This window comes from Strix uralensis, chromosome 1, assembly GCF_047716275.1.
Source record: "Strix uralensis isolate ZFMK-TIS-50842 chromosome 1, bStrUra1, whole genome shotgun sequence".
Taxonomy (NCBI): domain Eukaryota; kingdom Metazoa; phylum Chordata; class Aves; order Strigiformes; family Strigidae; genus Strix; species Strix uralensis.
The window spans coordinates 116,551,170-116,563,972 of NC_133972.1; the positions used below are offsets into that span (position 1 = coordinate 116,551,170).

At 37.7% G+C, this 12,803-nt stretch overlaps 1 long non-coding RNA gene across 2 annotated transcripts; it reads right to left on the minus strand.

Moving 5' to 3' along the window:
• Positions 1-9,206: 9,206 nt before the first annotated feature.
• Positions 9,207-12,803, minus strand: LOC141947119 (uncharacterized). Of its 2 annotated transcripts, XR_012630037.1 has the most exons (3): positions 12,494-12,803; positions 9,450-9,639; positions 9,207-9,217 (listed from the first exon to the last, which is right to left on the minus strand). It is a non-coding gene; the product is annotated as an uncharacterized LOC141947119 (long non-coding RNA). The 2 variants fall into 2 exon arrangements; XR_012630036.1 differs by lacking the exon at positions 9,207-9,217 and having other exon boundaries at positions 9,439-9,639.

The window sequence follows — 12,803 nt, forward strand, 5'->3', positions numbered from 1 at the left end:
ACTTCCATATGCTTTCACATCCATTTATCTGCTTCACAAATTAGTCAGTAAATTTTACAGATCGGGGAAAAAAAAGCCTCCAGTATGCAGATTAATAACGATAATAAATTGCTAATTCCAAAGTCTCTCACAGCACTAACGCACTTTGGACTCTGCTTCAGTAATTTAGCACAGGAATTAATACACAGGATGCACTCTGTTGTTATCAATTTACAAACAATTTATAAATAGGTGTATTTTCTGCTTTGCAAAATAAAGTCTTTGCCATGTGAAAGATACAAGATTCTTGTTTGTAATAAAATTTCCCAAATACATTTCTGTTCTATTCCCAAGTCTCAGATTGATTTGTGTTGGAGGACAAGCCTTACTATTTCCATGATACAGACAGACAATCCAAGTCATAAAAGAAATATGATTTGCCTTAAGAATGCACTATGAGAAGAGCCAAAATAGGGAACTGATCCAAATTCTCCTGGTTTATTCTACAGCATTCTGTCTACTGGACCACAAAGCAGCTATTCACTGCTTGTTATTCTACAATTTTTTAAAGTACTACCAAAACCCCCCTTTTCACCAAAAACATAGCTAGAATTACTTTCTTAGCTACCAGTCCTGTACTGGTTTATGTTAGTTGTGAGGGAAGTAATTAGTTTGCAAAGCACTTTTAAATGAAAGAATTGCCAAACATTGTTGGACAAGATACTAACTCTTTTCAGGTCCACATCAGAAATCCCACTGACTTCAGTAGGACCAGGATCAGACTCATTTTACACACAGACACACACACAACCTATAGAAAAAGTATTCGATAAAGAATACGGTGCCCATCTAGTACTCAAATGAAGCCATGACCCAAAAACTTCAAAGCTTTGGATATTCTTACATGAAAAGAGGGAAATCGCATGAGAAAGATGCATAATAGAACTGATTATCAATAACGGCATCATCAGCTTATGCTTAACTGTAATGGGAGAGTCAGCATTAGTCTATAAGCTTCTGTCTTTTCTGTTCACTAATATAATCATTCCTATTCAGCTGTCCATACTCTTAGCTTTCAAATCCTTCCCAATAACTTGACACATTCACATGTGTTTAAAAGCTACTCTATTCTTCTTTAGGGCTTCACAGAATAATTTCTGTCTTTCTATTTACACACTTAAAAAAAATCCCTCATTTTTTGTGATAAGGATCATCTTCACGGTGTCCCTAGTACAGTACAGAACACCTGGTCAATGCTTAAAACTTTAAAATATAACTGCCTTCATTTCAAGAACCCTACACTGCAATAAATTTCTTTTAGTTCTGCCCTTCAGCTCTCCCCAAGGATAAAGCTGAAGAGACCTCAGAAGTTCCCAGTGTCTACTTACTACAACTATTTCTCTTTCTCTTTTTTTTCCCCCTGCTTTTGGACTCCTTTGAAATTAAAGCCTTTGCATTAATGCAGCATTGAAAAATCTGAAGGCTTTACTATGACAGAAGACAATTAAAATTAAAGCAAATAGGTTGGACAGATTACACTACTCAAATTGCATATATCGTCATATGAGTAGTAGCTGAGTTTTTCATGCCTAAGAGGCAACCCTACATCACCTTCAGGCATCCCAGGCTAACACTGCCCACTGAATCAGATACCTGTATTGTCCTTAATGAGAACAAGTGGAACCTGCTGCTGACCGTATGCCTGCCTTCCTTCATCTGCTGTTGTGACCAAATGCATTTTTTCATGTCTGGAAAAATGTTTCTACAATTGCTTACAGAAATCCTGCAAATAAGACTGTTATATTATTCCCTTCTAGCTTACTCCTCCCAAAGGGATCTTATGAACTGACTCTGTTCTTTCATGTTAAATGTATCCTAGTGACTTTTTTTTTTTATCCTCCCCAGTGCTTTTGCAGGTCATCTGTAATATATTTTTAATATTGAAGATCTGCATAGCATACAGTTGTTTAATGCCTTCCATTAAAGGCTCTCAAAGCGCTTTGTTGTCACTAATCAGTTCAATCTTACCAACCCAGACGTACACAAGCATTATTCCTGTTCTATAGACAAGAAAACAACTACAGAGAAGGCTGAGTGGCAGAATTCATTCCTGCATTCAAACTCCAACCACTAGATCACAAACAGCTTGAAAAAAGACAAACCGTTCTCTAATGCTCAGATCTGTATGACTGTATTAACAGGAGTTCCTCCAATAACTTGCTGTCTCTTATCTCAGATACTTCCTTAGCTACTCATTTATTTGTAAGCAGGCTACCTGCAGATCTTAACATACTTTACAGACACCAAGAACAGAGGCCAGTGTAAAAAAAAGCCATTAAAAAGGACCCTTCCCAATTATTTTAGCATCAGTATAACAAGTTGCAAGAATGCAAAATACATAAAAATGTCAGATTTTTTACATCTTTTTCTTTTAACACACTGACTATTCCTTTGGCTAGCATCTTCAGCACTCTTCACTGACAGCTGAATCACTTTAAACAAGACATTACTAGAAAAATATATTCAAAAATTGTGGAAAAAAAAAAAGAAATACCTACATCTCAAAATTTTAACTCCAAAGCTCTCTCATCATTATAGATTCTATCCTAACAGATCATTCACATATCTCTTTAGTGAGTGCTAAAGTACCAAGGTGCATCCTGTCATGTTATGGAAATGATATCCTGGATTCAGACATGTAAGAAAAACCGCTGCATTTTGTTCTCAAATCTAAAGAGTGAGAAAGTACTATGTTCAAGGATACTCTTCTGCAACTCATTAGAAACGTTACGCATTATATGCTTTGTAACACAGACTTTCACAAGACAAAGTAGAAATAGTTTTCCTAGGTTAGGAAGCTATTTATACCATAGGTAGTGATGTCATATACTAAAGTTTTGGTGTTTTCTTTTTTTATTTTAAGTGAAAGGATGGATTATAATCCTAACATTGAAAAACTCCAGTTGCAGATTAATGCAATTTGGGAAATTCTTCTGATACAGTATCATCACTTGCAGCAGTATGAGTCAATTTGCACTGTGACATTAACCTCTATTTTTGTTCATTTTCTATTATTACACATTATCACTTCTACAGTAGTTTTCCCCTTCATTGCATAGAATGGAGACTGCCCAAAGGATGAGTCAGGAATACATATGGAAAGAAGTTCTCCTTGGCAGAAGCTCTGCCTCACTTGTGCAGATTAACATCTTGCTCTTGTTTAGTGTCATATTCACTACTCCACACTCTAACAGTAGGAATTCACGAACAAATTGTCACAAGTTAAGCAAGGATGTCCAATTTACTACAAATCAGTTAATCTGCAATTATTTTCTATAAAATGTATACTCTGCTCCAGCAATGCATCCAAAAAGTTTGTCTTCAACTAAGAAAATAAATGGCTTTGAATGAGCTTGTATTGACCTGACAATAGCAATTTGCATGCAGGCAGTTAATGCAGAACAGCTGACTTCGGGTAATTTACTTAGAAAAAGGAGTTAGAGACCAAGCAGGTTATTCTTGTGTGTATATATATACTCTCAGTATACATGCATTTAGATTATGTTAGCCAATCTGGCAACATTTTTATAAAATGCAGCCACGCCTATATCTTATGCCAGTCTAAATGACATTATTTCCAGAAAATTTCACTTCTTCAAGCTATGTCTTTCTGGCAAGATGACAAATGTGTGAAATAATCTCTTTGTTCCTCAAACTTGAGACTTCTCACCAGTGTGCACTCATGGGCAAATAAATACCTGCCTATGGTTTATTTGTAGCTATGCCATTCACAGCTTTTTAGCATGTAACTATCCCAAACAGCATTGCTTCAAATCTAGACAATTCTAAGACAATCAAGGCTGTTCCACAGGTATTGGAACTATCATCTTAGTGTTTATTTTTGTTTCATCTTTGTTTTTACAGTGCTATTTATTTATTTCTCTGCTGTACTCCATTTGTTATCCTGAAAGCAAGAGACAAGCAACATCAAAACTTGAATTATACCACATGCAGCGAGGCCACATAGAGACCTCAGAGCCTCCCCAGGGGAACAGACACAAGGTTATCTCAAAGCCCTTTCTCCCTCCAAGTATCTGCCCTTCTGCGGGGGGCAAGGCAGCAGAGCAAAGAAGATACTGTTCTGTTCAATCCCATTCCTGGCACCGCAGCCCAACAGCAGCATGGAAATCTTGGCAGGGAACACCAGCGCGTGGAGCCTTTGAACAGTTGCACGGGGCATTCGGCCAGAGGCTGCACAGCTGCTGCTGGAAGAGGCTCCAAGCGACCCTCTCGCCTACTGAGCCTCTCTGGTTTCACAGACCACTCACTGATACAGTGAATGCTGGAGCAATATCAAGGAGACTTCACCCACATCCACAAGTCCTGCTATTAACTACCAAGTAGACTCTATACCAGTTAACTGCAACGATCCAGGCACAGGCTAGATGCCGAGTTCATTTACAGAAGCTTCTGAGAACGTCAGAATCACATCTGCCACCAGAAATAAAACCAAAGCCACTCTGGAGTGTTTAGCTGTGATTTGTCTGTTCTTAAAGAGAATTACATGAGCATAGGAGTTTATTTGTCAGTGGGCAGTCTCAGCTTTGTACCAGACATATGATTTTATATGAAATCCAGATGTCATTTAGAACAGTGTCAAAAGTCAAGACTAAAATTAGTATTCAGCGAATGACTTTTTTTAAAGAAAAAATATGCTCTGCAGCTTAAAGAAAGAATTGTAAAAATATCTCAGATTCATGTATTTCTCTTAGCAATGTCATTGGGTTTTCTCTCATACGAACTTAATGAGCCTAAAAAAAATCAAGAGTGCAAATATTTTCCATGTTTCTGCTTGGATATGGCTTATAACTCAGGATCAGTTTATCAGTCTCAGTAGTTCCCCCAGAGTACAGAGCTGTCTACCACTATAGTTTGATTTACTATATGAAAAGTTTGATTTACTGTATGAAGAGTCCTGATACACTGGAAAAGACCAAGATCAGGTTTCTACATTTATTTCACAAACAAATGAAATTACTTTCAACAGTCTTAGGTTTTCTTAGGCAATATCAGAACTGCCTGCACACTACTAGTTGGTGCAAGCAGGAAAAAAAAAAAACCCAACATCATCGCTTATTTTGTTCTGGGACAGCCACCGCAAATCTCTACCTACCACTCTACAGAGCGAGTTCACCTTCATGCCATGCTGTGCCTACCCAAATTGTAGCAGTCACTCACTTCCACTGAATAAAATGGTGCTTTATTTGCAAAGACTTAAATAAAGCTCTCTTTGTTCATGAAAGATCTCTATTCTTTTCACCAAAAGGCATGATCTCATCATTCTGATATAATTGTCCCATTAATTGCGTGAAAGAAACTTTGCATCGCCACAGCTGAGACAGATCACTCTAGAAGGTGAATCAGAGTCTAGAGGGATGTTTACAATTTACCTCATCAACAGGAAGAAGAATGTGTGTCATTTAGCTATTCCCTAAGAATGAGAAAGAAAGCAAAATCAGCACGGGGCTAGGCTGACATCGAGATGCCATTCAAAGAGTATCCAGCCCCAACAATGTCTCAGCCTCATAATAAGCCTTTTACGATCAGTTGGCCCCCAGTTGCCTTGCAAAATTCCATCTCAGAAAGGGATTAAAGATGTCTTTTAGCCAGGAACATTCAATTCCACCTTCAGGAACACCTGTTTACTTTAATGGTTGGTGTTGATATTTTTTGCTGTGTGGTCTTCTTTAAGTTCTGCGAAGACATACTATATGTAGCTTTTTGTTCAATCGCAGGTTTTTGATTAAAAATTGTTTAGATTTGTAGGTCACAGCAAGGCAGATTTCAGAATGAAAATGGTATTATTACAGTTGATTTTTTTTTTTTTAAGAAGAAAACATTGTGGTCATACAATAAATAAATTTCTCTATTGTAAATAATATTACCACTCTTAACACAGTTTTTGAGCTAGTAACTTTTCTCTAAGTCACTCTTCCTTCCAGAGTTCTAAACAAAGAAGAGACAATCAGATACAATAGCTGTGTGAAAGAAAAATCCTTTCCTTCAGATGCATCCCAGCAAGTAGATTGTTTCAGCAACTTAACGCTTACTCTTGAACTGACATGTGTACTTGAGTCATTTCTAAAGCAAACATCCCAAGAGTTAGCTACAATAGAAATGTGTTACCCTTCAGTGCTTTGAGAGTTTCAATTTATCAAGGCTGACATTCTCCCGAAGCTTGATGCTATAATAGCAGTACTGATCTGGATGCAAGGATGCTGCGTTAAATGGCCAGCAGGTTCTCTAAGTCCCACTAAGAAGCCTGAAGTCCATGTGATTATACACCGTACTTGGTGATTCAGAGTATGCAGAGATTCAGGAATGTGAAGTTGCAAGATTAGGCCCATACCCTAATCACTATAGAAGGCAAGACCAAGTAAAACACTCTTCTCCACCACAGGTCCTTCTACTTTTCTCAGTTGGATGTAGCGGTGCACATCCACATTTCCTATGCCAGCACAGGGTAAACAGACTTTTCACCTTTCCTCCAGCTCATGCTCTTGTGGCCCTAGGATTGCAGTCCTACCCTTGTACTCCCACCACTTCCACTTGTATTTCATCTAGAAGATTGGGTTTGCCTTCTTTGTTTCAGAGTTTGTGACTGGCATCACTGTTCCAAGCTGGCCTGCTTTCCACTCCAGCGTGTCTTTCTGACCCAAACAAGCTCTATAACACTGACACCCTGCTTTAAGTCACATGCCTATAGAAGGGAGCAGATCAGCAGCATGGGTGGCTCCTGGTTGTGGAAATGCCAGAAGCAGCTTTCCAGGGTGAGAGGTGTCTCCAAGACCCCCGCCTCTGCAGCAGATATGCTTGCTTCCACCCAAGTTTTGGAATAACTAATGTGTCTTAAAAAAACCTCCTCCAGCTCAGAAGAGGTTACAACCTCCAGCCGCCTGTCATCACCCTTCTGCTAGAGATTATCTGCTGGAGGGGCTCTTATTACAAATGTTCCACAATCTGTTGCCTTCAAAGTGAACTAAGTTAACTTAAAAAAAAAAAAAAAAAGAAAACATCTTTCTAACCTAACTCATTTTGACACTCAAGTTAGAAAATGACACACACAACTAACAGATCTGAGATGGTGATAATCACCAGCTGAAAAGACGGAGACAAGCAGCTGAGGGGCAGTTATCTCTTCTGCAAGCACAGCAAGATCCAGACAGTAACTTCTGCCCATGACTTCATTAAACTATGATTTTGTCTTCTAAAAGGCAGCTTATTTTCTACACATTGCTACAATCAAGAAAAATTGTATTAGTATATTCCTCATGTGTTGCTAAAGCTAACATCATCTACTTAAACCACACTCTTCCTGCATAGCCAAGTGTCAAAGTATCCAAAGTCTCTTCCCAAAGCCTTTGTTTAAAAGGCCTCACAACTTCCTTACCTTCAATAAGTTAACATTTTTCACCTGTTTGTCTCATTCTCTACTGTATCAAAATAAAAACCTGTTTTAAATTATTTTTAATGTTCCAAATGCAAGCTTCATTTCAGTATATGAATTTCTATTTCATAAATGTACTTTTGCAATTGCACAAAATAAAATTCATCTTTCTACAAAAGACTGGATGAGAACCTCCATGCCATTAAATAAGGCCCATGATAACCTAAGATCCTTAACTTACTGAACGTTCAGTAGGTTAAGATCCTTCCTAAGAGGGTAACTACTATACTGCAGCAGCATAGCTGGTTTCATTTCTGGTGATGCTAATGATCATTCTTCTTTTAAGTAATTCGGTATTATTATAGCAGTTCTGGGAAACTGCCTCAGTTCTTCTGTGGGGTTTGTTTGTTTTGGGAGTTTGGTGGTTTCTTTTAACTCACAAACATCCTTTTCTTATTTACAGCAGTACTGAAAATCCTAACAGACTAGTTCCTATAGGCCACACAGAGATGCCTGGAGCTATGACAGTAGTTTCTGAGGACTCCAGGGGTGACCACAGGGAGAGAGGTACACAGAAACTATACAGCCCATGCAAGAAATACATAGCATATGGAAGAGGCTTTGAAATGACTTTCTAACATGCACCAGCTGCCTAACACATATTGTTTGAAGCTAGGAAAAGCTATGCAGGTGTGAAGGGGCAGCAAAAAAGTTTTGGGGAGGTACATAATTTGCCTACACTAAATGGTTTATGCAAGTAAATGGCAAGAGTAAGCATGAATTGTTGTTCCAGGTATGCAAATGCTTTGAAAATTCCATCCCATGATTTAATTTACTTGATTTCTAAAAATACCAAACCTTTTAAATTACTATTCAACTACACAATAGGTTGCTAGCCTGTAAGCCAGTGTTCCTTCCAGAAACAGCTTTTAAGCTCATGGTTGTGTTTTCACAATTAAAACCAGGTAAGAATCTTAATCTCATGATCTTAGGTTATGTTCACATCCTGTTCACACACATCTTGCTTTCTGTTTTGTCACAAGGACAATACAGCTTAGATATTTTGTACTACCACTTCTGTCTTTTCATTTAATTTAGTTCATTAATTCTTGTAATATTTATTCAATTTTCAGCTATTATCAACAACTAAGTGCATCAAATTTTCCTTTCTTCTTTTTGACTCTCTAGGGAGAAAGCTAAGGGGCTGGTGGGTGTGTGAAGTTTAAAAATTTAAAACTAAAACCATTAAAAGGTGATGCTGTTAAGTCCATTTCCTCCATGGTTTTTCATACCAAACATGCTACATTTAGAAGAAAGACTTTTTTGAATTGCCAGTACAATCAACTACGAAAGACAGAAATAGGTTTTTAACTATACTGTAGAATTATACTCAGATAATGACAACATATATAATCTATATCCATAAAAATTCTACTTGCAATAAAACTGAGATTGCACCATACCATGGGAAATGCCCCTCTGATCCTAATGCACAATTCCTGTTTATTCCATAGGAGTACACACAGGTAAGCCTTCAAAAGGCATGTTTTTGTGAGAAATTGTTATATGTACCATCTGTTTAAATCATTAGAAGATAAACTTTAACATTTCCTTAAAATGTTTTGTCAGGTCATCTCTAGATTCTGTTAAATGAATCTTCTGTCCCTAATACTCAGCAAAATAATTTAGAAAGGAAATCATGTTTGTTCAAGAAAGGCTTAGAACAGAACACAAGGTCCAAATATTCTTGAATTTTGGAAATTCTACTCCACACCGTTGTCTTTATTTACACTGGAAAACAAAGAGAGAAAACTGTGAGGAGATGTACCAATATCAAAGGAAGGAGGACATTTTAATGCTTTGCGCCTTGGCACCCAGTGTTTCCCATAGAGAAAATAAATCAAGAAACCACTCCAATACCAAACACTGCAGTGAAAATTCAAAAAAAACAACCCACAACCCAATACTAAAAGCTCCTAAATCCTACAGGAAATACTCTCAAAGAATCAACAGGGTGACACACCGTGATTTACCTGAAAGGAAGAAAATTTTTCCTGCTCTTTGGATCTTACACATGCCAGTGGGTTAAATTATGAGCCTTCATTGCTTTGGCATTCCCTCTCCATGGAGGCCTTGGTCTTCAAACACTCATAGCATCCACAGGAATAAACAAACAGAAGTTCTGAGCTGATTTTCACACAATTGCTGAAAACCTGTAAGATAAAGGTGAAGAACATCTGAGCAGATTATTGAAAAGAAAAAAAAAAGCTGCAATATGAGGACACAAGATATTTCTTTCTGAATACAGAAACCCCACTTGCCTAGCTATCATCCTTTACTACGAACAAACTTTCAAAGACTGTTTCTCTCTAGTACTCATGAGTCATTTTCTAACATCACGTCTTTGGCGGCTTGAAGCATTTTGAAAGTGGAAAGCAAACAAAATTGCTTTTAATGCACTCATAAGAGGGTACTTCAGGTTTTTTAAAAGCCATTTTTTCTCTATCTTTTAGCTGCTAGGAGGCTTTAAATGGGACCCCTGTAGGTTTTTGTCTGTAAACCATACGAGAGCATAAAAGCTTGGAAAACTTGCAGAGATTCTGAAGCAGGTTCACACAGCTTCATTGAAACTGTGTGTGGTTTTGAAGCTCACCAGGGCTCTACTCACCAGGAACCATTTAAAATTGCCAACCTAAAAAATAGATTTAAAACTCATAAAGGATTATGATGAAAATGTAAGACTTATTTTGTAGGCTTCCAGCTTGAAAGAAAAAAATAGTATTCTGTAAATAGGGAGGAACGGGTTTTCATTCTCTAAAGGTTTTTGGCTATTGCTTCTTTGAAAACACATATAGTAGCCTGAAAAAAGGATCAGAGTAGCCTCTGTAAACACAGCCTGAATTAACCTGCATCAAAGTGATGTACCTGTATCAAAAGAATCAAACTGATCAATCCATTATACCAACACATGGTGGCACAACTATCCTAAATGCACTTGCAGGATTTACAACGGAAATGTGTCATGTTCTTCCCTGTCTTTGGGGGTGACTCTTCTCAACCCATTTCAGATTCAGTCAGAATAGCCATCAAGAAAAGACGGCTTGGAAAACTACCACTGCCATCCATAAATACCATAAGAAATGTGAAGCTACTTTCATTTATATGAAGAATCAGTCAAATAATATTTTCTGACTAACACCATTATCTCTCTATCGCTAATTTCTCATTTTACATTGTAACGTTTACTAGAACTTGGTGCTGTGAAAGAAAATGGAAAAAGTATTGTTTTGAATGTTAAGGGAGACATGAAAAATTCATCACAATAGGGTCTAATATAGCATTTCTTGTACATACATAGTCGTCATTGAAGCCTGTGAGACTTCTGTGAGGAAAGACTGCCAGACTGGATTTTTACTTCTGTCAACGTTGAAATCTTAGTAAGATACCCAGAAGTTAGTGGGCAGAAATAAAACTGGTCTTCATGTTTTCTGATGGCAAGCAGTACAATGGATGGATGATGTCTGATATTATTTAAATACGTTATGGGACTGATTTTGCCACTAGTAGTTGCTTTTAGCTTTTATACTCATTAGTTATAAATTTTACACTCATTGACAGTGAAGAAGACTCAGCAATGCTGTTGATTTCACATTAACGCTTCAGTATGTCAGCAGCTGTGCAATGCCACGGAATCAATGTAGCTGTTCACTGGGATTGTAAAGAACATGGGGTTGGTTATGGAAGCTTATTTTTCCACAATCATAACCAGCCATAGAAGCAATTCCTAACTCAGAAAAGTCTATGTAACATCTATTCTGTTGACATATAATACTCCAAAAGCTGTTGATGTTTCCTCCTAGGCTAGGAATCCATTGGCCCACATTAAATGACCAAAATCTATAACATTCCCCTAAAGCCTTGCAATAGGTCAGACTTTAAAGAGCTCCCAGAGGTACAAAGGAAAAGGTTCAAACCATTAAGAGGAAACCAAAACATTGATCCCTGCCTATTCGGACTTGAGGGGACAGAGGACCTGACCCCAAATCTAGGGACAGGAAGCAAAATGTACTGACTGGGAAGGGAAAGGAAATTCCTTCCTGGATCCTACAGGTAAGTAGCAATTCTGAAGCACGGCATTAATATAACACAAGTGTAATGTAAACAGATACTCAAGTAGTCTCCCTCTTTTTTTTTAAAAAAAAAAAAAAAAAAAAAAGAGGAGGGGGAGAGGTACTATTCAAAGTACTACTCAAAGAGAGTAAAGTCTGGAAGAGTACAGCCCATGGCTGGCATCTCAGTATTTCTTTTCCATCACTTAGACCAATTTGAAGAAAATCCCTGCAAAGAAGCTTTCATAAGATGGCATTTTTGTGATTCAGTATAGCACCAATATTCCTTTTGAGTTTTATAACTGTTCCTAGAACATTCTTGGCAATGAATTTAAACTTTCTGAAAGAGGTTGCATTTCACTGTAAATGGTTATCTGGTATTCACAACACAAAATAAGCATTTGAATATTTATTGTGAGCACATTGCATTTTAGGGAGAACACACAAAGATTCTTACCACAATTATCTTGTTCCAGCTTTAATATATTAGCTGTCACCTCTTTAATGGATCTTGTGAGAAAGGAAAGTTTCTTTCTTTAACTCTCTTTTCCCCCTGAACGCAATTACCACCTCATTCAGAGCTCTTTGTGTCCACCTAATCTCTCTGATTATGTCTCTGACACCACCACAATACTACATGACTGACATACCTGACAGCTGTGACTAGTGACAGAATACTCACAATGAAAACCAGCTCTATGCAGGATGAGTATTACCTACCGCCAGCCTCATAGAACAAACATGGAAGGAAGGTAAAAAAGGGGTGGGGGCATTTCACGACTAGCCTAACCCCTACCGATTTTTCCTCCTTTTAGAGCCAAACAGCATTGACAAGCAGAGCCTCTTTGTACATACCTACCTAATGAACCAATTGTTGGATGAATACAAAAGAACACCCATTAGTATTTTAATTTTGAATTTATAGAGTAGAAAATGCATGTTTGGAGACCTGACTTACAAGTAGGACTTGATGGATCATTTTGTCTCTCTCCAGCCCTTTTATGCTTCTCCGGGTCATAACTCCCAGCTGGTGCTCAACTGTCAGATTTAGGCAGGTGGCAATAGATAAGAGCCTGTGAGGAAAGCTATACCTGAAAATGTCATTCCCAGACAACAAGCTGCCACCAAAATCAAGCACAAATCATTTCAGAATTCAGCATTTTGAGCCATAAAGACATGAAGTAGTATTACAAATAATTGGCTAATACAATAGTAGTAATGAATACACTAATCAGGAAAAATATTAAGGTAGACTGCTTTACAAAGTG